The following is a 22,438-nucleotide window of genomic DNA, read 5'->3' as shown; positions in this document are numbered from 1 at the left end:
TCTCAGAGAATTACAATGTATTCTTTTTTTTTTTTTCCTGAGACTATCAGAATTTCTGAGTCTTGTGTTTGAAGTTCCATCGTGGTTTTATTTATGGAGCAAGCACAGTACAGGGCACCATGAACAGGTCTTGAGTTTTGGAATCAGACACCTGGGGTGCCCCTCACAACTCTGCCCCCCACCAGCTATGGGAGTTTGGGCTCCTAGCTTCAGCCTGAGCCTGAGTGTCTGCATGTGTAAAATGGGGCTAATAAAACTTATTAGGGGCCATGATGAAACTTATCAAGTATTTGTAAAGTACTTGTCATTTAGTAAGTGCCCAGTTAAGGGTAGATGATTGGTCCCAGGCCAACCGGACAAAGCCTGTGTATGGAAACAGCTTTAGAAATGTATGCTTTTCTTGGGGCTCCTGGGTGGCTCAGTGGGTTAAATAAAGCCTCTGCCTTCAGCTGAGGTCATGGTCTCAGGGTCCTGGGAGTGAGCCCACATCGGGCTCTCTGCTTAGCAGGGAGCCTGCTTCCCCCTCTCTCTCTGCCTGCCTCTCTGCTTACTTGTGATCTCTATCAAATAAATAAATAAAATCTTAAAAAAAAAAAAAAGAAATGTGTGCTTTTCTGAAGAATAATTATCTGTGAGCTAGCGGATCTACAGCCTGACTGAGAGTGGTGGGTCTCAGACCGAGGAAGGGTACAGTGCACTTAATTAACCTGTGGTCATTTGGACTCCTGGCTCTGAGCTCGGCTTCATAGGACCCCGTGCTGGCCACTGAGGGGCAGCCGGGAGTGGCCCAAAGCAGCCCTCCTTGGGGGATGGTTGATTTTAGTTCGCACAGTGCTGCCCAGATTTAATGTGCCTCCGAATCCCCTGGGGATCGTGTAAAGCAGATTCGGATCTAGTGAGTGGGCCCCGAGAGTTTGCATTTCTTTTTATTTTATTTATTTATTTTTTTATTTCTTTTCAGCATAACAGTATTCATTGTTTTTGCACCACACCCAGTGCTCCCTATTACCCACCAGAGAGAGTCAATTATCATATGGTTTCACTTATTTGTGGAGCATAACAAATAACATGGAGGACATGGGGAGATGGAGAGAAGGGAGTTGAGGGAAATTGGAAGGGGAGATGAACCACGAGAGTCTGCATTTCTAACTACTCAGAGAGAAGAGCCCTAAGGCACGACTTCTCGGCCCTGGCTATACATTATAATCACCCGAAGAGCTTTAAAAAATACCTAAGCCCAGACTCTGCTTCACATCAATTAATCAGAACCTGGGGATGTGGGGGGGGGGTGCTGGGCATTGAAGTGGGGGCTTGTTCCTGTTCATTATTGACCAAGGACCTACGGAGGGCCTGCCTGATTCTGCCCAGGTCTCTGCACTCAGACAGGAGTGGCTTGAGTGGAGACTTCCATTGGCCCCAAAATGCCACACTGTGGAGAGGACAGGAAAGTGGGTGGTCACAGCAGCGCCCTCCTGTCCCACCCCCAGCTGCCGGGGAGCTAGCTGCTAACCCCTCTTGATCTGCACCCCTCCCGCATTCCTGACACGCAGGCTGTCTCTACGCTGGCAGACACGGCTGAGCACAGAGCTGGAGTGGCAGAACGACTCCACAACTCCACGGCAGGGCCGCGGTCATGGGGGGCGGATGTTGCTCCTTAGTTGAGACTTCCTGACCCCCAGCCGGATGTGTGGAGGCTCCCTGGACACCCAGCAGACGGCCTCCGTGCATACTGTGCCCATGGCCGCTGGGGCTGGCGGCAGCTAGGACTTCATGGGCCCAGCCCGGGGCTCAGTCACACCAGCCCTAGAGTGGCCAAGTCCAAGGCCCAAGACTAGATGGACTCACAGATGGCCAAGTGATTGGTGATGCGGTGGACATTTGAGTAGGGAGCCCAGGGTCATGGGTGCCTACGAGAAGGTAGCAGGACCCCAGTCACAGATCTGGCAACCAGGGTCATGACCCTTGGGGTCTGGCAAAGGGAGGGTAAGAGAAGGAAGGCTTGACTGGAGTTCTAGAACCTCTGAGACAAGGGACAGGGACTGAAGCAGCACCTCCAGCCTGAGGGCTGGGTACGAGGGACAGGGGACAACTGGTCAGAGATGGCGGGAGACCTGATGCCAGGCTGTTGATGCAGAGCTGGACCTCCTCCTGACCCGGGCTGGCCAGTGGGTGGGCTGAGCCACCGGGAGCGGTGCAGGGAGTGGGGGTGGCCGTGCAGGGGTGGCGGTGGTGCTGAGGAGAGGAGAGGCTTGTGCCTCATGTGTCTCCAAACCAGGAGTCTGTGAAGGACGATTGTTTCTCACCTGGGATCCGCACAAGCCGCAGCCAACTTCAAGGCAGCATCTGTCACCCTCCAGGTGACAGACTCCAGGAGGAGGCCTGGACTCCAGGGCAGGTCTGGTTTCTTGAGCCTCGCTAGTGAGTGGGTAACAACCTCTGGTTCAGTCGGCTTTCTCTAGAGAAGCAGAACCAGATATCTTCTCCAGGAAACGGGCTTTTGTTTGTGAGTCCATCGGCTTCCTGAATGAGGTCCACCCGCATTATGAAGGATAATCACCTTCACTTCAAGTCAGCTGTTCGTTGCTGTTAATCAACCCATCTATGAAATACCTTCATGGTCACACCTAGATTAGGTTTGATGAAATCACTGGTGGGTGTAGCTTCGCCAAGTTGACACAGGACAGGAGTCATCACACCGTTCCATAGGTCCCCTGTGCAGGGCAGAATGCCCACCTTTGGGGGAGGGGCTGTTTGCCCGCCTATCTGTGCACAAATATTGGATGCTGGTGTTTGGTGGGGACAGGAGTGCACTCTCCCTCTCCACCACTACCCGGGGTTCAGGTCCCCAGCACCTAAATTTTGATCAGCACCACAGTCTCCCAACCGTGGCTTCCAGACTCTTCTTTCACCATGGTGGTTTTTCTCTGCCATACCATAGCCAGAGAAAACACCTTCTTCCTTTTTGTTGGGGGCTGGGGGTTGCGGTGGGAAGGGGCAGAGGGAGAGAGAATCTTAAGCAGGCTCCATCCCCAGCATGGGGCCTGACACGGGGCTCCATCCCATGACCCTGAGATCATTACCTGAGCCGAAATCAAGAGTCAGATGCTTAACTGACTAAGCCACCCAGGCACCCCCAGAGAGACCTTAAAAGCAAATCCAAGCAGCTAACTGTTTATAAAGGACTTTGGTTGTCTTTCTCTTAACACAGCTTACTTCTAGCCAAGCCACTCTCTGCAGGAACTATCAACACTCGCTGAAAAATCCAGGCAGCACCCTACCTCTGGGTCTTTGCTCAGGCCTGGAATGCACCCTCTTTACTCTATCTTCTCTCTCTTCTAGTCCTGTCCTGACGCCTGCCCCGTCCCACACGCTCGCGCACGTGCACATACACTCAGGAATCCCCAGCAGCATATCTCGACTTCGTTCCTCTATGAAGTCTTTCCTCGCTGGTCCTCACCACCTTAGACTTGACCACTCCGTCCTTTATGTCCTCTCAGCCACCCACCCCACGCACTTGCCCACCCTGGGGTCTACAGACACTTCCAGCACAGTGCCTGGTGTATCTTCTTGCACTGATTTTAACCTGTCCGTCTTCCCCAGTGAGCGTGCATTCTGTGGGAGACCGTCTCCAGTAGTACCGGTGCCTCATCGCGTGTCTGCTAAATGAAAGGAAGCGAGAGGGAAGGAATGAGCAACTTTCCTTTTTTATTTTATTTTATTTTATTTTATTTATTTATTTATTTATTTATTTGTTTGACAGACAGAGATCACAAGTAGGTAGAGAGGCAGGCAGAGAGAGAGGAGGAAGCAGGCTCTCCGCTGAGCAGAGAGCCCAATGTGGGGCTCGATCCCAGGACCCTGAGATCATGACCTGAGCCGAAGGCAGAGGCTTTAACCCACTGAGCCACCCAAGCGCCCCGTCCTTTATTTTTTTTTTATTTTTACTTTTTACCCTTTGAAGCTTCCTGATAACTTCTAATTCCCACAGACAGACCAAGACTCAAACAGGATGCTGGGACCCCCCCAGATCGGTCAGAATCTCACTCCTCCCCACCCCGGGCAGAGCAGAGATGAGGGTGACAAATGTAGCTTGCATGGGCTAAGCAGTTACTAAGCACAGATTATTTCACTGAATCCTTGCAAGTGTGAGAACAGGTGGGCATATTATCCCCATGTTGCAGGTGAGAAGACTGAGACTCAGGGAAGGGATGGTGACACAGCCAGGAAGGGGCAGAATCAGGGCTTGAACAGGGGCAGCCTGATTCCAGGGTTCCCCCCTCAACCACCAAGTGAGACTGTCTCCCTGGGGCATACAGTTTCACTGAGCAATTCGGTGGAAAGCCCTTTATATTTACATAAAATTGATTCAAACCACAATCTGATTTAAAAGGAATATTTTCACTTTTACCATTTATAGGTAATGTTGATGCATGATGAAGTTTCTTCTAATGTACTTATTTTCATTGAGATATAATTCTCATGTTATCAATCCATCTTTTTAAAGTGTACAGTTTAGTGGGTTTTAGTACATTCATAAAGTTGTGCCACCGTCACCAGCCATTATCTGATTCCAGAACATTTTTATCACCCCCGAAGAGAAACCCCGTACCCATTAGCAGTCACTTCCCATCAACCCTCCCTCTCGCCCCTGCCCATCATTAATCTAATTTTGTCTCTATGGGTTTGCTTATGCTGGACATTTCATATAAAGTGAATCAGACATTTGGGGACATTTTGTGTCACTTTTCTTTTAAGATTTGTGTATGTATTTTAGAGAGGGTGCAGAGCACGCGTGCATGTGAGCTGGGGTGGGGGGAGGGGTAGAGGGAGAGGGAGAGAAGCAGACTCTTGGCTGAACCCCTAAGCAGGGCTCAGTATCAGGACGCTGAGATCACGACCTGAGCCGAAATCCAGAGTCAGACACTTAACCGACTGAGCCAACCAGGCGCCCCTTGGGTCACTTCTTCCACTTAGCATGATGGGTCAGGTTTGGTTCAAGTTTCGTCCATTCCTCTCAGAGGCTGGATAATCTGTCCTAGAGTCGGTTGAACAAAGCCTCCCAAACACAACCAGGCCCATCCCCGGAATGTGACCTTCTACGATAATTAACTCGGGATTCGAGATGGGAAGATTATCCTGGATTATAGTAATGATAAACATAAAAGCCGAGATCACAGCGTTGCACTTTGGAGATGGAAGGAGGGGCTCCCCGTCATGGAATGCTCAGGCCTCTAGAAGCTGAAAAAGGCAAAGGCAAGAGATTTCCCCTTTAGCGCCTCGGCAAGGGACCAGTTCTGCCTCTCTCCAGGGAACCAATTAAAGGCTTTGGACCTCCAGAACTGTAAGAGAGTAAATTTGTATTATTTTGGTAATTTGTGGTTTTTGTTATAGTGGTCATAGGAAACGAATACTATGGACATAGCACATTTTGTTTATCGATGAATTAATTAAGGGACATTTGGGGTTTGTTTGTTTGTTTTTTCCTTTTTGGCCATTGCAAATAATGCTGCGGTGAACATTCATGCCCACGTTTTTACACTCGATCTTAGCCAAAAGGCTGGAAGCGATCATGCCCACGTTTTTGCGTGGTCATATTTTCAGTTCTCTTGGCTGCACACCCAGGGGCGGGGTTGCTGGGTCATCCGTACCTCTGTTTAACTGGATGAGGTTTGTTTTGCAGACTCTCGCATACCCCGAGCGGCTGGCAAAATGTTTCCGACGGGGCAGGCTGATGGCTGGCCGGATTGAGATTATGGAGGAGGGAGGAGCCGGAGAACAGCAAGAAGCGGGGAGGTTCCAAGGAGCATTTCTGAAACTCAAGCTGCCCGGTCACGCATACGCAGCGTTTTCGGAAAGCCAAAGGAAATGGGACTGCAATCACTTTTTTGAGTGTATTTATTTGAAAACAGAAGCAGGTATGCTGTTTCCTAAAGCTGGTGCAGAAACAGTGCAGATATGCCTAATTTGGTAAAAAATAAACTGATGAGTATTTCAAAGGACATTTGTGCCAGCGGCTGATAAGGGCAGTTTGTCAAGTGGATTCAGACACAACAGTATGCCTGGGGGCCTCCTGCGAGCCCCTGCGAGCCTCCAGCCAGGCCCCCGGTGGGCTCCTTCCCATCGGATTTTGGATGTGGTTCTCCCAGAACCCTACTGCGGTGGTACTGTGTTCCTCCATGTGTCACAACTGAGGACGACGTGGAAGCTGAGAGAAGACCACTGTCTGCCCAGGTCACAGAGCTGTCCCGTGACGGGACCTCAAACTAGATCAGCCTGCCTTGAATCACTTTTATTTCAGTTGAAAAAGAGAACGTTTTCTTCAAGGTATTTGGGTTGGTAAGTCCACACAGAACGGCTTCCAGCTGTCACCTGACCTAATGCTTCTCTAGCTCTCTTTACAGCCGGAAGTCCTTCTGAGAGAGCTGAGGTCAAAGTCTTCAGCTCCCCATGGGAACTCGGGGGGGAGGGGTGGACAGAGGAATTCATCAGTCTGTATTTTGTACTTCTGTTTCTTGAGTACCTACTGGAAGCCAGGCTCCTCCATGGGCCTCCCAGTATCCTGGGGACGGACGAATCACCATCTTCCCTTTCCAGGTGAGAGGAAGAGGGAGAGGTATGCAGAAAGGCTGGGTTTCCCAGGTGACACAGCGGGCAAGCATTAGAGTCAGGATCCGAACCCAGGTGTGCCGAGTGGAACACGCTTGCTGCCCTCACCACATAATCTCACAAAACCGTGTTTTGGCTCAGAGTCTGAGACTCAGAAAGATTTAGCATTCTCCTTTCTGTGAAACACGGGGAGTGACATTAGAGAACAGAGAGGTCTTGGCAAATGCCTTAGGAGCCAGCGCTGACTTCTGAGTTAGTGTGAATTTGGGAAGGAATTAGCAGACACACCAAGCCAGGTGGGACCAGAGAGATCCATCTGGCACAGTTGGGAAGTTCACACCCAGAAGAGGAGTACAAGGTGGCAGGCCGCTGTGGGGATGCCGAAGCACGGGAGATGGGGGACCCCATCCTGCTCCATCTACGGGGACACATTAGAGCAAGAGACTTAATGTGAGCCTTAGTCTACGGACCTAAGGAGGGTAAGGAGGGCCCTTTGGAAATGAGAAAGGAGACGAGTGAGGGGGTAGCAGGCATTCTGCATGCCCCAGCTTGCCTGGGCCCCTAGGCTCTAACAACCAGCCCATCTCGTCCTCGCTGAGCATTTTTAGGCTCTTTTGAGGCCGATGAGTGCACCAGGGGCTGGAACCTTCTTCCTGCATCCCCACCGAGAGGCTGGGTTCCACTCAGGATCACCAGCCCTGTAGGTCACAGACCGCAGGACCTTGGGTGGACAGGACTTTGGGAAAAAGAGCTTTGCGTGGAGTCTGGAAACCCAGCTCAGCGTTTCCTCTGCCTGCAGCCCCAGGAGACTCAGGTAACAAAGACACTGCAGTCCCGCTGACGGCTGCTTCCTTGTTGCTAAGCGACCAAATATTGGATATTAAGTTCCTGTTGATGAAGCTAATTGCAAAGGTTAATTGTCCTCCCAGATGAAAAACGCTCCAGGAATGTATTTAGGAGTTGGTCTCTATGAACTTCTGAGAGAATGTGGTTTGGGGGAAAAGCCTGTTTTTCAGACGGTGATGGCATCGGCGCTTTGTTCTTCATGCTTTGTTTCATTCCTTAGAGCTGAAGTTTTCAAACTTAGCAAAGGAGCTGTGCTAGGGGACTCTTGGAGGAACCTCCACCTACGGAAGAGATCAGAGATCCGGGGAGCAAGGAGGGGTGGTCCCCAGCCACGCCCATCGGGCCACGCCCACCTGGGGCCCCTTCTGGAGAGGTAAAGCCCTGCTCTCTACCTCCCTGTTCCCAGTGTCCAGCTTAGAACTGGATGCAAGGCAAGTGAACAGCGAATGCATCATTCTTAAGTGATCCCTTAATGTGTCATGAACCAGGCTGGATCAGGTGAATGCAGCGAAAATACTTCATTCAAAGATCATGGAATGCAGTTTCCACACTGTTCCATCTAGCTGCTGGGTTATGGTTCCCTGGGGAATCAGCTCAGGGCCATGAGAAATGAGAAAATTGTAGGTTTTCATTTTGCCTGAGGTGCTTACTGGTTATGTGACCTTGGGCGGGTGGCTTGACCCTCCCAGAGGCTCAGCTTCCTGATCTTTACACTGGGGTGATAAATAAAGCCCACTTTGCCTCTCAGGGCTTTTCAAGGAACTGGGCTTGGCTGTATAAAGGACATGGCGCGGTGCCTAGCAGAACAGGAGCTCAATAAACAGTATTATTATTATTATTTTGTATTGTTGTTTCCAGCAAGAGGCTGGAGTGGTCATAGGGACAGCCTGCCTCAGGCAGGAAGTCAAATTCTGACGAGTTGATGAAGGTTCTAGGAAAAGGCACAGCACCAAAGCCAGAGGCAGGAGCTAGGGTATGGCTCTCCAAAACATCTCCAGCATTTCACAAATGGGGATTTAAGAGGGATTGCCTTCCAAGAAGATGCTGAGCCTCTCATTGGAGGGGCTTGACTGGTGCTGGGGTGATCATGTCAGGGCCTGCTACTGGCCCTGGCTCAGGGTCACCTTTGGGGACCACAGGGCAGGTGGCAGCATCACAGAGCTGCTGGGCTTCCTGGGATCTGGGTGGGGCTCAGCTCCTGACACCTTGCACCAGCCACATAGTCACTCTTTCCCTCATTCGGCACGTATACAGGGAGCCCCCGTCATGTGCCAGGGCTAGGGATCCGAGGTGGAAGACATGGGTCCTACTTCAAGGAGCTCATAGTCTTCCTCGGGGGTTGGCAAACATTTTCTCCAAAGGGCCAGGTAGCAAACATGTGGACCATATGTTCTCCTGCGATGACTCAATTCTGCCATTATAGCAGGAGAGCAGCCACAGGCAATATGGAAATAAATGGGCACGTCCGTATCCCAATAAAACTTTACTTAAAAAACCAAGTTTGGCCCAGGGACTATAGTTTGCTAACCCCTTCCAGAAAGACAAAGTGGGAAACAGATCTTTATAGTAGGTGTTATCACACAGATGTTACATGGTACAACAGGGATCCAGACAAGAGAAAAATATTTGTTTAAGAAACTTCTTGGAGAAATCAGCTGGGCTGGGTGCCTTTGGGGAAGTCACTCTCTACATCTTAGTTTCTTTGGTGGGATATTAGTATTATAGAGACCATAGGATAAATGTGAGGACTTAAACACCTAACATACTGTCTGGGTCACGGTTATTTCCATAAGCCAACTCAATAAATGTCAGCAGTAATAATAGTTCATGTTTTCTGATGACCTTTTATATGCTAGCCACTCTTTCATGCATTTTATGTTTATTATCTCATTGAAACCCTATAACTATACTATGAGAGATCAATAATCATTTCTTCCACTTTATATATGATAAGACTAAGGCACAGTGAGTGTACATTATTTGGTACATTATTTGGTAAAGGCACAGCCGGGACTCTAACCACTACACTCACAATTACCACTGCTAGTATAGATGTCTGGCACCTCTCAAGCCAGGAAGGACAATTGCTCGTCAGCAGGCACATTTCTGTGGGCTGTGGGCGATGGGCCTCATTGCTTACCCTCTGCCCGCCCCCCATTTACCATGGCACCCAGTGGGTCATTCCAATGGCCTTTGCCTCAAGGACTGTAGGGCACAGGCCTGTGCTGGTGTGTTCCAGCTCTCTGTGCCCAGCAACACGACATGCTTATCATACCAAGCTTCACTCCTTCCCATCCTTTCTCCCCTAATGTTTAATCACCAGCGACCCTAAGAAAACAAAGAAAAAATATGGAGCCCTATAAGGGTGGGCAATAATATTCTCACTCACTGTTTTGGACCCCTCTCTTTGGAGTTAAATTTTCATGTTGTGCCCACAATGGGGGCAAGTGAGCCAACCCTATCAAGACATAGAGCCATGAACGCTGTGAGCTAAGGATGTCTTTGTCCACTTCTTGACGGATGGCCTCCCAGGGATCGGACCATCTCACTCGCGATCCGTGCTTTTAGCAGCTAATTGCATTTCTTAACCATGCTGCTTCAGACTGAGGTACACAAAGTACAGTTCCTGGAAGACTGACATAGCTTGTCAGAGTAGCAGAGCAGAGCTCATCTTCCTGGAAATCTCCCTTGGTCTCTGGAGGGGATTCAGCACAGCAATAATCAAGAGCCCTAGCCCCGTAGCATTCCCGTGCTTCCTGGGCTTCCAATGAGCACTGGGGTGTGAGTCAGCCCAAGTCTCCAAGAGACAACTTGTATCTGGCCCAAGGTCAAATTTCAGAGCACCAGACCCATGTTCAAGGATTGGTGCCTGTGCCCAGCTAGCTTATAATGATAATAACAATAGATACCACTGATTGAGTCAGATCGAAACCCCTTATGCGGCACTTCTAAGCACGGACTTTCTCCTGTGGCACCTGCTATTACAATGGCCAGTTCTGTGTGGGCTTTGGCCGATTTTCCACAGGTACGTCCTTGTGGTTTCTCACCTCAGATACGTGCATATACCACTTGCCTCCTGTGCTGGGACTTCTCTATCAATGCTAGTATAAAACCCCACTCTGCATCCCATAAGGGGACACCAAAGTGTGAGGGAGTTAGTGCCCCATAAGATGAAATATTGACCCATCAGAGATGGAAGCCACCGAGAGATGGTCCTAAGACAGTGTGTACAGCCCAAGAGCTCTCAGAGATGTCGCCATGATCAAGCATGATGAAATTTCTTCTATCATTTATAGGCAGAATCTGGTGGTCACAGTGGGCTCAGACTGGAGGATTTCTTGGCATGGGTGGGGTGGGGGAAGCTAGTTTCCAGAGCAGGGTCTCTCTAGGACAAGAGGCTCTCACCAAGTGTTGAAGGCATCAGTTTCAATAGTGAAGATGAGCTAGATTGGGCTAGGCAGGAATCAGACAGAGGTAGATGGCTTTAATATCAAAAAAGGCCTACCTACATTCTTGACTTTTTGAGGGTGTGGAATATTTACTGCCATAAATGTGGAATAAATTGAATGTTACCTTTCTGCTCTATGATATACCCCCTTTTGCTGCACACACAGGTGGGCTACATTGCTTTCTGGACCAAGAGCGAATGGAATATCAGGTCGGAAGGCTATTTTCGGATGATCGTACATCAGCACTTGAGCCAAAGCTCCCACACAGCCTTTGAAACTCTAGACAAAATAAAATCAGGATAGACCTCGGGCCTGCTACCTGTGTCTTTGCCATGACTTTGAGCCTGGAATTCATGACTACATCATGCATGTTGGAGCAGTGGTAACTAACTAGGATTTTTTCTGCCCATGTTGACTGCAGGTCTCTCTTCCTCTGGTTTTCTAAATAATGGCAACTCTGGTGAGAATTAAGTTCTTTCTGTTGATCGTATCTGCCTCAGTCTTCTCATCAGGAAAATAGGCATAACAGTAACAGCACTAACATTGTAGGTTTATTGAGACTTCAGTGAGCTACTGTATGTAAATGAGGAGTTAGGTGCCTGGCAAGAGCTACCATTTTTTTTTTAAGATTTATTTTTTTTAATTTTAGAGACAGAGCATGGTGTGGAGCTGGGGATGGGGGATGGGCAGAGAGAGAGGGAAAGAATCTCAAGCCGACTCCCTGCTGAGCGTGGAGCCCTACGCTCAGCAGGGCTCAATCTCATAAACCTGAGATCCTGACTTGAGCTGAAATCAAGAGTTGGACGCTTAACCTACTGAGCCACCCAGGCGCCCCTAGCTACCATTTTTGTTATTAGGCATCTTGCTTATAAAATGCCTTCTCCAGAGTCCATTGTTACAAGAATCAGTATTGACTCCCACATAACCTTTTGCCTCAATCTTGCATGACTCCCCCCCCCCCCCGCATGACTTTTTAAGGGCCTTTGGTTTTGCCATGCTGCTAGCACACTCCAAATGTGTTACAAAGAGTTTCATCCTCTGTCTTTTAAAAACTGAATGGCGTTACTGTAAATATTGGGCACCCTGCGGAGAGTTGCCTCCTTGGGCGTGGGTCAGCTTCCCCTGATTCTGGACCAGCTTCCTGGGCCTGGCACCATAGCAGTGTCTCTTCCAGAGGCTGCAGGCCCACTAGGCCCAGAAGCACTCTGGACAGATGCTGCCAAGACTGTGGAAGTGACCAAGGGGGTGGGTAGCAGAGAGCTAAAGTGAAGGAGCCCAGCCCTGGAAGGGCGCAGGTACGGACAGCCTGGGGATCATGAGCTGGCCTAGCTGAGCTGTTTGGTCAAGTTTTCTCTCTCGGAAAATTAGTTGTGGGAGCCTGGTAAGCTGGACCCAGATCAGAGTGCAAGTAGTGACATCTTCCCATGGCCTGAGGTGGGTGAAACAAGGGTGCCCGACCAGGGGAGAGACCACCAGCAAAGGGGGACAGAGAGTGCCGTCGTCATCCCCAATCGGGAGAAAATGGTAGCATGGCCCATGTCTGGCGTCTGGACAGACTATGGGATATGGACACCATCCCGCCTCCCGAGACTGTCAGCCGGAGCCAGGGGCAGCCCGAATATTCCAGAGGGGTGCCCTGTAGTGAGATCAGTCTTGCGCTAGGGATATATAGGTGGCTGCGGGCACATGTGCCAGGAGACCCGGCTTCAGATTGACTTCCTGGTGGCAGTGGCTCCCTTCCACTGTGGCTGAAGGCCGTCATGCCCACATTACATTGTTTCCTTACCCCTGTGTGCACAGGAAGGAGCAGGGACTGCCAGGCTTGCCTTGCGTCTGTCCTACCCCAGCACATCTACGAGGAGGAGTTAGGACCCCTTGTTTCCCACCATGTCTCTAGGGCACAGGAAAGTAGGTGGCATTAGCAGATGTTGTGTAATTATTTATTGAATAAATGGATAAGCGAATCAACGAGCAAATGAATCCCAGTGTAGTCCCATGATGGGACATCCAGGCAGGGGGTGCTGCTGCCCAGAAGTCCATAGGACAGGGAACTGGTGTGTCGCAGGGCACAGCATTGTCCACAAGGTAAGACCCACCCAAGATCACCAGAGTGGGAGTGCGCGTCACATGCAGGAGACTTCGAGGGCCTCTGTGAATCACAGCCCTGGGACCTGAGCACGTTTGGGCCTTCAGATGGGGAGTCCTCCGGCCCAGCAGCTGCAGACTGCTGCCACTGGAGGCAGGGCTGACAGAGCAATGAAAAAGACATATGGTCCATTCGAGAGACAGCTAGTTAGTGAAGGAATTGCTCTGGAAGTGGAATGTTTTTGAGGTGGCTGCGGAATCCATAGGCTCAACCATAGATCACATCATGTTTTCAAACACATTTCTCTGTGTCGACAATTTCACTTATTCTGCAGATTGTGCCTGATTCAAGTGCCATAATTCCTGCCAATGAGACTGGAGCCATGTCATTTGGGTTCGCAAATTGGGTTTGTGTATCGCAGCTAAACGGCCATCTCTTCATTTGGAGGAGCTGCAGTTTGAAAAAGTCCCATCAGTCCCGCCATGATGATAGATGAGAAACCCCCAGTCTGGCAGGGCCTCCCCAGAGCAGAGCTGGCTGTGCACCTGGCAGGCCCTGTCTGCACCTGCTAGTAATGTCCTCTCATGTGACCGTGTGCCGTGGGGACAGCAGGTGGGGCCTGACGCAGCTGGGGTGCCAAGGGGGCGGACGGAAAGAGTCCAGAACTCCAGGGTCTTACCTAGCACCAAAGACAGCTGCCTCCAAGGTTCCTCAAGCCACACTTCAAGAGGACCCGCAGAAGGCAGAGACTCTGGGATGCTCTGAAACCCAGGCCGACTTCCCAGGGACCTTGGATATCTGTTTGAGGCAAGGCACCTGCAGGGCTGGGGAGCCTGATTGAGTCAGGCTTCATGAGATCGCAAGAGGAGATGTGCACAGACAAGGTGCAGGGATGGTTTAGCTAGAAGGACCTGTGGATTACAAGTAAATGGACAGAGAAAGAGACCAGGCAAACACTAACCAAAAGAAGGAGTAGCTGTATTAATTTCAGACGGAGCAGACTTCAGAGCAAGGAAGGTTACCAGGGACAAATACATGGTAATACATAATAATAATAATACATAATACATCAATAATAAAGATGTCAATTCTCTAAGAAGATATGACAATCCTTAATACATATGCGACTAACAACGGAGCCTCAAAGTTATCGGCATCTAGTTGTATGGACAGTTTCTCTTATAATTTCTTTGGTCCATGCTCTCAACTCCTGCCCACACTGTTATCCCTCTGAAAATGGAATGCCAGCAAATTTAGTTACACTCAGAGCTGTCAGTGGTGTGAGATGTAACAGTTCAGACTCAGGGTTGAAACAAGAAATTTATTCACGGAATTAAGGGATAAAGTCTGGCTTTTCATAGAGGGAGGACTGCTTTATATCAGAGCAACATTTGGAGCTGAGAAAATCAACAAGGGCTGAGACCTGAATGCTCTTGCTGGTGGTTCAGGAGAGAATTGAGGAGAACAGGTAGAAGCTGATTCAGATAAGCCAGAGCTCACGTCTCTTTCCTTCGCCTCCTCCGAGAAGAGCTGGGACCAGGTCTCAGGGACAGACTAGGCAAGCACTCGCTCCGAGGGGAGAGAAGGAGTCCATAGAACATTTCCAACAAAGTCTTCTAACATTTAAGCTGGCTTCGTTACAGTCTTTGCTCCCATGTAGACCAGCATGGAAGATAAAAAATTATAAAAGTGTCAGCTCAAATATGTCTAGTTCTTTCTCAAATGGCAATTCTCAGCATGTCACAGAAATACTGGTTAACTCATAAGCATAACAGATGGGGCATATGAGCTCAAAATTATGGTGAAAATTTTATGAAGACCCATTAGCTTTATATGAGCAAGCCACAGATGTTACTGGTGTAGTTTGATGAGTAATAAATAAATACATACATATATACTTGTTTTCTTTAGATGATTAATTCCTGAGGAAGAACCTCAGATTTTCTCCCTCAGAGATTGCCTGTATTGAATGCTTAGAAACAATGTTTTAAAGAGACTGAGCTTGGGGGGCACCTGGGTGGCTCAGTCGGTTAAGCATCTGCCTTCGGCTCAAATCATGATTCCAGGTCCTGGGATCGAGTCCCACATTGGACTCCTTGCTCAGCAGGAAGCTTGCTTCTCCCTCTCCCACTCCCCCTGATTGTTTTGTCTCTCTCTGTCAAATAAATCAATAAAATCTTAAAAAAGAGAGAGAGAGAGAGAGACTAAGCTTGGGTATTCGAGCTGTTGGGCCCCTCAGAGCAAAGCAGTCCTAACTGACCTTTTGGCATGGGGTGACTCAAAATAACAAAGGTTCCTGCACTCTGTGGCTGGAGGGACCACCTCTCCCTGGTTCTGGGCTGAGCCATGGTTAGTGGCCACTTACAGAGAGCACACGGGTATAGGCAGAGCTTCGAGCTTTCCTTCCAGCCTTCCCCATTCCCTCCCACCCCGCCGTCCACAGAGCACGCACCTGGCGCTATGGTGAGGCAAGACCGGGAGACAGTGCCAATGCGCAAACCCATTGGAATTCAGGACAGCCTCTGAATTGTCACTTGTCCTGCTGACTAAGCCTTTCTTAACTGAATTTTATGGGCGTGGATTCCTGTTCTCTTAGGAGTTGCTTTTTCCAGGAAGTTCTTCAGAGTTTCAGGTAAGCAGCCTTCTGTGTGCCTGGCCCCACTAAGGGTTATTGAGTGCCTTGGGTATCTGCTTGAGGTCTTCTTCAACTTGAGGTCTGGGGTTATGTTCTCAGAAACCCACTGTATGATGAATAAGAATTTACCACACCTAACCTACCAAGCATCATAGCTTAGACTAGCCTCCCTTCAACGTGCTCAGGATACTGGCAACTGTTAGGCCAAATCATCGCACACAAAGCCGGTTTTATAATCAGGTGTTGAACAGCTCACCCAGCTTTCTGAATACTGTACCATGAAAACAAGAATGGCTGTGTGGCTACAGGATGGCCACGGCTGTGTTGATTGCTCCCTCTCGCGATGGTGTGGCCGACTGGGAGCCATGGCTGGCTGCCACCACCCAGTGTCACAGGAGATGGTCATACCGCATATCACTAGTTTGGGAAAAGATCAAAATTCCAAATTCCAAGTATGGTTTCTACTGAACAGACTTGGCTTTTGCCCCATCATAAAGTTTGAAGAATCCATTGTAAGCCAGGGTCTATTTGCTGTGTTCCAGATACTGTGTTAAGCATTTTGTATACTTTGATTCAATCAAAATAACTTTGTTAGTTGAGATTCTTTTGATTACAAATTACAGAAACTTTAAGGAAAGCCAGCTTATACATGGGAGGCAATTTATTGACATGTCACTGAGAAGTCCAATACGAGCACACACCGAAATGAAACAAAATAGTGACGTGGATATCTCTGCGTGGATCTTGGATATTTTCTCTTCTCCTTTTTATGTTCCATAGTATGTATGTACTAGGCATTTGCTATTTTTTATAATCAGAGAATCTTTACTTGAAAGGAGTTTTATAAAATGGCTATCAGACACATGAAAAAATGTTCATCATCACTAGCCATCAGGGAGATTCAAATTAAAACCACATTGAGATACCACCTGACACCAGTTAGAATGGCCAAAATTAACAAGACAGGAAACAACGTGTGTTGGAGAGGATGTGGAGAAAGGGGAACCCTCTTCCACTGTTGGTGGGAATGCAAGTTGGTGCAGCCACTTTGGAGAACAGTGTGGAGATTCCTGAAGAAATTAAGAATAGAGTTCCCTATGACCCTGCAATTGCACTGCTGGGTATTTACCCCAAAGATACAGATGTAGTGAAAAGAAGGGCCATCTGTACCCCAATGTTTATTGCAGCAATGGCTATGGTCGCCAAACTGTGGAAAGAACCAAGATGCCCTTCAACGGATGAATGGATAAGGAAGATGTGGTCCATATACACAATGGAGTATTATGCCTCCATCAGAAAGGATGAATACCCAACTTTTGTAGCAACATGGACGGGACTGGAAGAAATTATGCTGAGTGAAATAAGTCAAGCAGAGAGAGTCAAGTATCATATGGTCTCACTTATTTGTGGAGCATAACAAATAACATGGAGGACATGGGGAGATGGAGAGGAGAGGGAGTTGAGGGAAACTGGAAAGGGAGATGAACCATGAGAGACTATGGACTCTGAAAAACAACCAGGGGGTTTTGAAGGGGTGGGTGGGAGGTTGAGGAACCGGGTGGTGGGTAATAGGGAGGGCACGTACTGCATGGAACACTGGGTGTGATGCCAAAACAATGAACACTGTTATGCTGTAAATAAACAAATAAACGAATAAAAAAAAAAAGAAAGGAGGTTTATAGCACTCTCCATACTGTCTTGTAGTCTCTAATCAACTGGGACTCTTGTTCCCTGGACTATGGTGTCCTCACAGGCAAGGACTTTTCCTTATGTGCCATTGTAGCACCTTTCTTGCCTTCCAGTTTGTGCTCAAAGATAAATGTTAGGTGGATTGAATTCACATGTCGCATAAGGAAGATTTTTGCAGTTCCAATTCTTTCAGAAGACAGCTGATAATGAGAGAGTAGTTTACACTTGATCCAATACATGATTTCTCAGGACAAACCATGTAACCTCAAATGGAGGTAATAATCCCAGGTTATGGCGAAGCTCAAATGAGTTAGAGCCCCACGTGAGCTATACAGTTCTGTATAACTGGCAGTTGGTAATGGCTTGGGTTTATAGAGCCTTCTCGTTCCAAAGCCTCTATCCAAGGTGAGTCATGTCTATTTCTAAATTTTCTAAGAACCATCATTATCTCTTGATGAAAAGATATGGTAGGGGAGAGAGAAGCTGGGAACATCAATTTAGGACATGTTATTAATCCCCTGCCGTGTGCACGCTCCACACCCACATATCCTACTGTCAGATTGTCAGAGTCTTCTGACATCTCCTTCTGGAAAGCTTGACGGGCTCTCAAACTAATAGGTTTGAGACTGAGTTCAGGATCTTGCTTCTACAACTGGTTCCCCTGAAGTGATCTCTATCCCAGTGAATCTTTCTACCCTCAACTCTTGTTTCTTCCTCACACTCCATATTCATGCCATTGCTGTGGTCTGTTTACCTGCTCTATGTCTCTGGAATTGATCCTTTCCCATGTCTTTATGGCCATTACCCTAGTCCAAGCTACCATCACTCCACCTCCTACGTGATCTCCCTAAGGAAGGGCTTCCCTTTGGCCAATCAACTCCACTTGGTGGCCTAACACAACTCTGATCATGCCACCTGCTCCAACTCTTCAGTGGCTTCCAAACTCTGAGTTTCCAGGCGCTACATTTAACCAAGCTCACACATGCCCTGCATGAAAGGGTACCGCCCCCTCTTCCACCCTCATCAGCTCATCAGCTACCCCTTCGCTCTTTCAGCTCCCCCTGCACGAGCTTCCTTACAGGTCCTCCCACCTGCCTCTCCATGGGCTGCTCCCCTGGAGTGGAAGGCCATTCCTCTACCCTCCAGTAAATCCTTCACAAGGTACACAACATCTCAAATGGCGCGTCTTCAGCACCTGTCTCGTATTTCCTGGACTGGCTTAATCTGCCTTTCATCTTCCATCAGAATTCTGTGTGTCTCCTTCCTAGTGCTTGCTGTAGTTGCAATTTCACATTATTTGTTTAATTACTTGATTAATATTTGTCTTTTCCACCAGATTGTAAGGTCTATGAGGGCAGTGACTGTGTCTCTTTTGATTTCCCGTTGGGTCCCCAGCATACAGCACCCAGCAGATGACTGATCCACATGTGTTGAATGGATGAAGGAATGAGTACATGGTTTGATGCCAGGACTGTGCTAGGAGCTAAGGATACAACCAAATCAAAGAATGTTGTTACCCTCAAGGTTCTCCTAGCCCAGAAGGAGGGACAGTATGGGCAGTTGGATGACTTCAAGAGTTCTGTGGAAACCTTCGATGGGAATAAAATACATACAAATGGGAATAAAAACAGGTCACACCAATGTCCCAAGAACTAAGGTGTACTTATGTACATATACACTAAACCTAGCATCATATACATGTAGACAAATTATGTCTGTCCTTAAAGACATACAGCCTCATTCCACAGCGTATTCCTAGCACCACTTATGGGCATGAATAGCACACTTCTGCACATGGGTACACACACATGAGCAAGCAAACCACCCTACACCCACAGACAAATGTCCTGTCTGCCCCAGTGTGCACGCTCACCCACGCAGGGGCACATACACACACTCACATTGGCAAGGCAGGAATTGGTCTTTTATTTACAGGGCTGGGCTGGGAGTCCCAAGGTCTTAAGGATGGGTCACCATGTGCATGGAGTCTGAGAGAGGTATGTCCTATAGCCACAGCAGTGTCCCAAGCAGGAGAGTCCTGGCAAGGCCAGTGTGGGGGGGGGGGGGTCCAGGCCCAGGCCTAGCTGGGCTGCAGCCCCAGTGGGAATGGTTTATCTACCAAGAGTGTGAGGTGGGTGGTCCACTTTACACCGACTTGGTTCCATGTCTGGGAGTCAAGGCTGCAGCTCAGGGTCATCCTGAAACTTGGATGCTGAGCCTATGGTAGGCAGAATTGGTCTAAATCCTCACCCACTAAAAAGGCAGCAGCCAAACACATTCTCTCCATTCTTTCCTTTTCTCGCTCTCTTCCTTTCTTTGATCTGATACTGGGAACACTGATGGTGGAAGCAAGGTCGCTGCTGTCGCAGAGCCCACAGTCGGGCACAGCCTGTAGACAAACAGGCGGCCAATCAAAGTGCAGGACAGAGGGACACTAGCCTGGTCCTGGAGGCTGGGGACACAGAGGAGATGGATTTTAAGCTGAATCCCAAAGCACTGGTAAGCGCTAGCTCGGTGATCTTGATCAGAGAGATAGGTAGCAAGGAGGCCCCAAATCTGCATTTTACAAACACCCTAGTAATTCAGTTTGGAGTAGAGGTAGGCATGGGGTTGGATCACGTGCCGAGAAACGTTAGTGTGGGGGGAGACACGTGAGGGGGCTTTAGTGACAGCAGGGGAGGAGAGGGTGGTCATCTTTTAGATGCTAGACATTCCGGAAGGGGACTCCATGTCATGTCTCTTTGCACAGACTGAAGAAGGGGACACCCTCCCAGGATGCAGACATGAGGCCTAGAGGCCAAGGCTCTGAGCTGAACTTTCTCCACAGAGGGAGAGACTACAAAGGCCTAGCTTTTTATTATTACTGTTTTTTAATTTTTAAATTTTTTATTAACATATAATGTATTATTAGCCCCAGGGGTACAGGTCTGTGAATTGCCAGGTTTACACACTTCACAGCACTCACCATAGCACATACCCTCCCCAATGTCCATAACCCCACCATTCTCTCCCTACCCCCCTACCCCCAGCAACCCTCAGTTTGCTTTGTGAGATTAAGAGTCTCTTATGGTTTGTCTCCCTCCCGATCCCATCTTGTTTCATTTATTCTTTTCCTACCCCCCAAATGCCCCATGTTGCATCTCCACTTCCTCATATCAGGGAGATCATATGATAGTTGTCTTTCTCTGATTGACTTATTTCACTAAGCATAATACCCTCTAGTTGCATCCACGTCGTCACAAATGGCAAGATTTCATTTCTTTTGATGGCTGCATCGTATTCCATTGTATATATATACCACATCTTCTTTATCCATTCATCTGTTGATGGACATCTAGGTTCTTTCCATAGTCTGGCTATTGTAGACATTGCTGCTATAAGCATTCGGGTGCACGTGCCCCTTCGGATCACTACGTTTGTATCTTTATGGTAAATACCAGGTACTGCAATTGCTGGGTCTGAGGGTAGCTCTATTTTCAACTTTTTGAGGAACATCCATGCTGTTTTCCAGAGTGGTTACAGCAGCTTCAAAGGCCTAGCTTTAACACTGGTGTGTTTCCCCTTGACTACAGGCAAACCTCATAAAGCATGCATAAGTGGAAACCATGGCCTGCTGCTCTATCAGTGATTACTCTTTGCTCTAGTCAGGCAGAGACATCTGGTCCCCCTGACAGTATTGGGCAGGGGAGGCATGGAGAGTCATGGGAAGTCAGCCTGCTTCTTCCACCTTTGCTTTGGGGAGTGGGCTATGTCCTGGAGGTCAGGGAGGTGAAAGATAAGGGAAGGGGGGGAGGAGTCAAGATGGCGGAGAAGTAGCAGCCTGAGACTACATCAGGTAGCAGGAGATCAGCTCGATAGCTTATCTAAACATTGCAAACACCTACAAATCCAACGGGAGAGCGAAGAGAAGAAGAACAGCAACTCTAGAAACAGAAAATCAACCACTTTCTGAAAGGTAGGACTGGCGGAGAAGTGAATCTAAAATGACGGGAAGATAGACCGCGGGGGGAGGGGCCGGCTCCCGGCAAGCGGCGGAGCAACGGAGCACAAAATCAGGACTTTTAAAAGTCTGTTCCACTGAGGGACATTGCTCCAGGGGCTAAACCGGGGTGAAGCCCACGCGGGGCCAGCGTGGCCCCAGGCCCCGCAGGGTCACAGAAGGATCGGGGGTGTCGGAGTGTCGGAGAGCTCGCAGGTATTAGAACGGAGAAGCCGGCTTCAGAGACAGAGCCGAGGACTAAACTCTCAGCTCGGGGTTACCTTGAACTGGTCGCGGGCTGGGTGAGCTCGGAGCGCGGCTAGAGGCTGGGGACACGGGAGTGATTGGGTGCTGTCCTCTGGGGGCACACTGAGGAGTGGGGCCCCAGGCTCTCGGCTCCTCCGGGCCGGAGACTGGGAGGCCGCCATTTTCATTCCCGTCCTCCGGAACTCTACGGAAAGCGTTCAGGGAACAGAAGCTCCCAAAAGCGAACCCGAGCCGATTACTTAGTCCGGCCGCCGGTAAGGGCGGTGCAATCCCGCCTCGGGCAAAGACACTTGAGAGTCACTACAACAGGCCCCTCCCCCAGAAGATCAACAAAATATCCAGCCAGGACGAAGTTCATCTATCAAGGAGAAAGCAGATTCAATTCCTAAGACAGCAGCGGAATTCCAGAGGAGGAGAAAGCAAAGCACGGAACTCATGGCTTTCTCCCCATGATTCTTTAGTCTTGCGGTTAATTCAATTTTTTTTTCTTTTTTCAATTTTTTTTTCTTTTTTCTTTTTTCTTCTTCTGCTAAATTTTTTTTAAACTTTTACCCTTTTCTTTTTTAACATTTTTTGACTAGTTCATCTAAATATATATATTTTTTCTTTCTTTTTTATATTCTTTATTTGTTTTATTTTTTAAATTTTTTTCTTTCTTTTTTTTTTTTTCTTTTTTTTTCAGAAGCTGTTTTTATCCCCTTTCTCCCCCCCACAATTTGGGGTCTCTTCTGATTTGGTTACAGCACATTTTTCCGGGGTCTTTGCCACCCTTTTAGTAGTTTATTTGCTCCTTCATATTCTCTTATCTGGACAAAATGACAAGGCGGAAAAAATCACCACAAACAAAAGAACAAGAGACAGTACCGAAGGCTAGGGACCTA

The 22,438-nt window shown here is 48.5% G+C and overlaps 1 long non-coding RNA gene across 1 annotated transcript; it reads left to right on the top strand.

Annotated features, from left to right (window-relative positions):
• The first annotated feature begins 6,484 nt into the window (after positions 1–6,484).
• Positions 6,485–11,205, top strand: LOC123950066. Its single transcript, XR_006820121.1, has 3 exons — positions 6,485–6,594; positions 7,673–7,825; positions 11,067–11,205. It is a non-coding gene; the product is annotated as an uncharacterized LOC123950066 (long non-coding RNA).
• The last annotated feature ends 11,233 nt before the right edge of the window (positions 11,206–22,438 follow it).

The sequence above is a fragment of the Meles meles genome, chromosome 8 (assembly GCF_922984935.1).
Source record: "Meles meles chromosome 8, mMelMel3.1 paternal haplotype, whole genome shotgun sequence".
NCBI classification, from domain to species: Eukaryota; Metazoa; Chordata; class Mammalia; order Carnivora; family Mustelidae; genus Meles; species Meles meles.
This window is presented reverse-complemented; position numbering and strand designations above follow the sequence as displayed.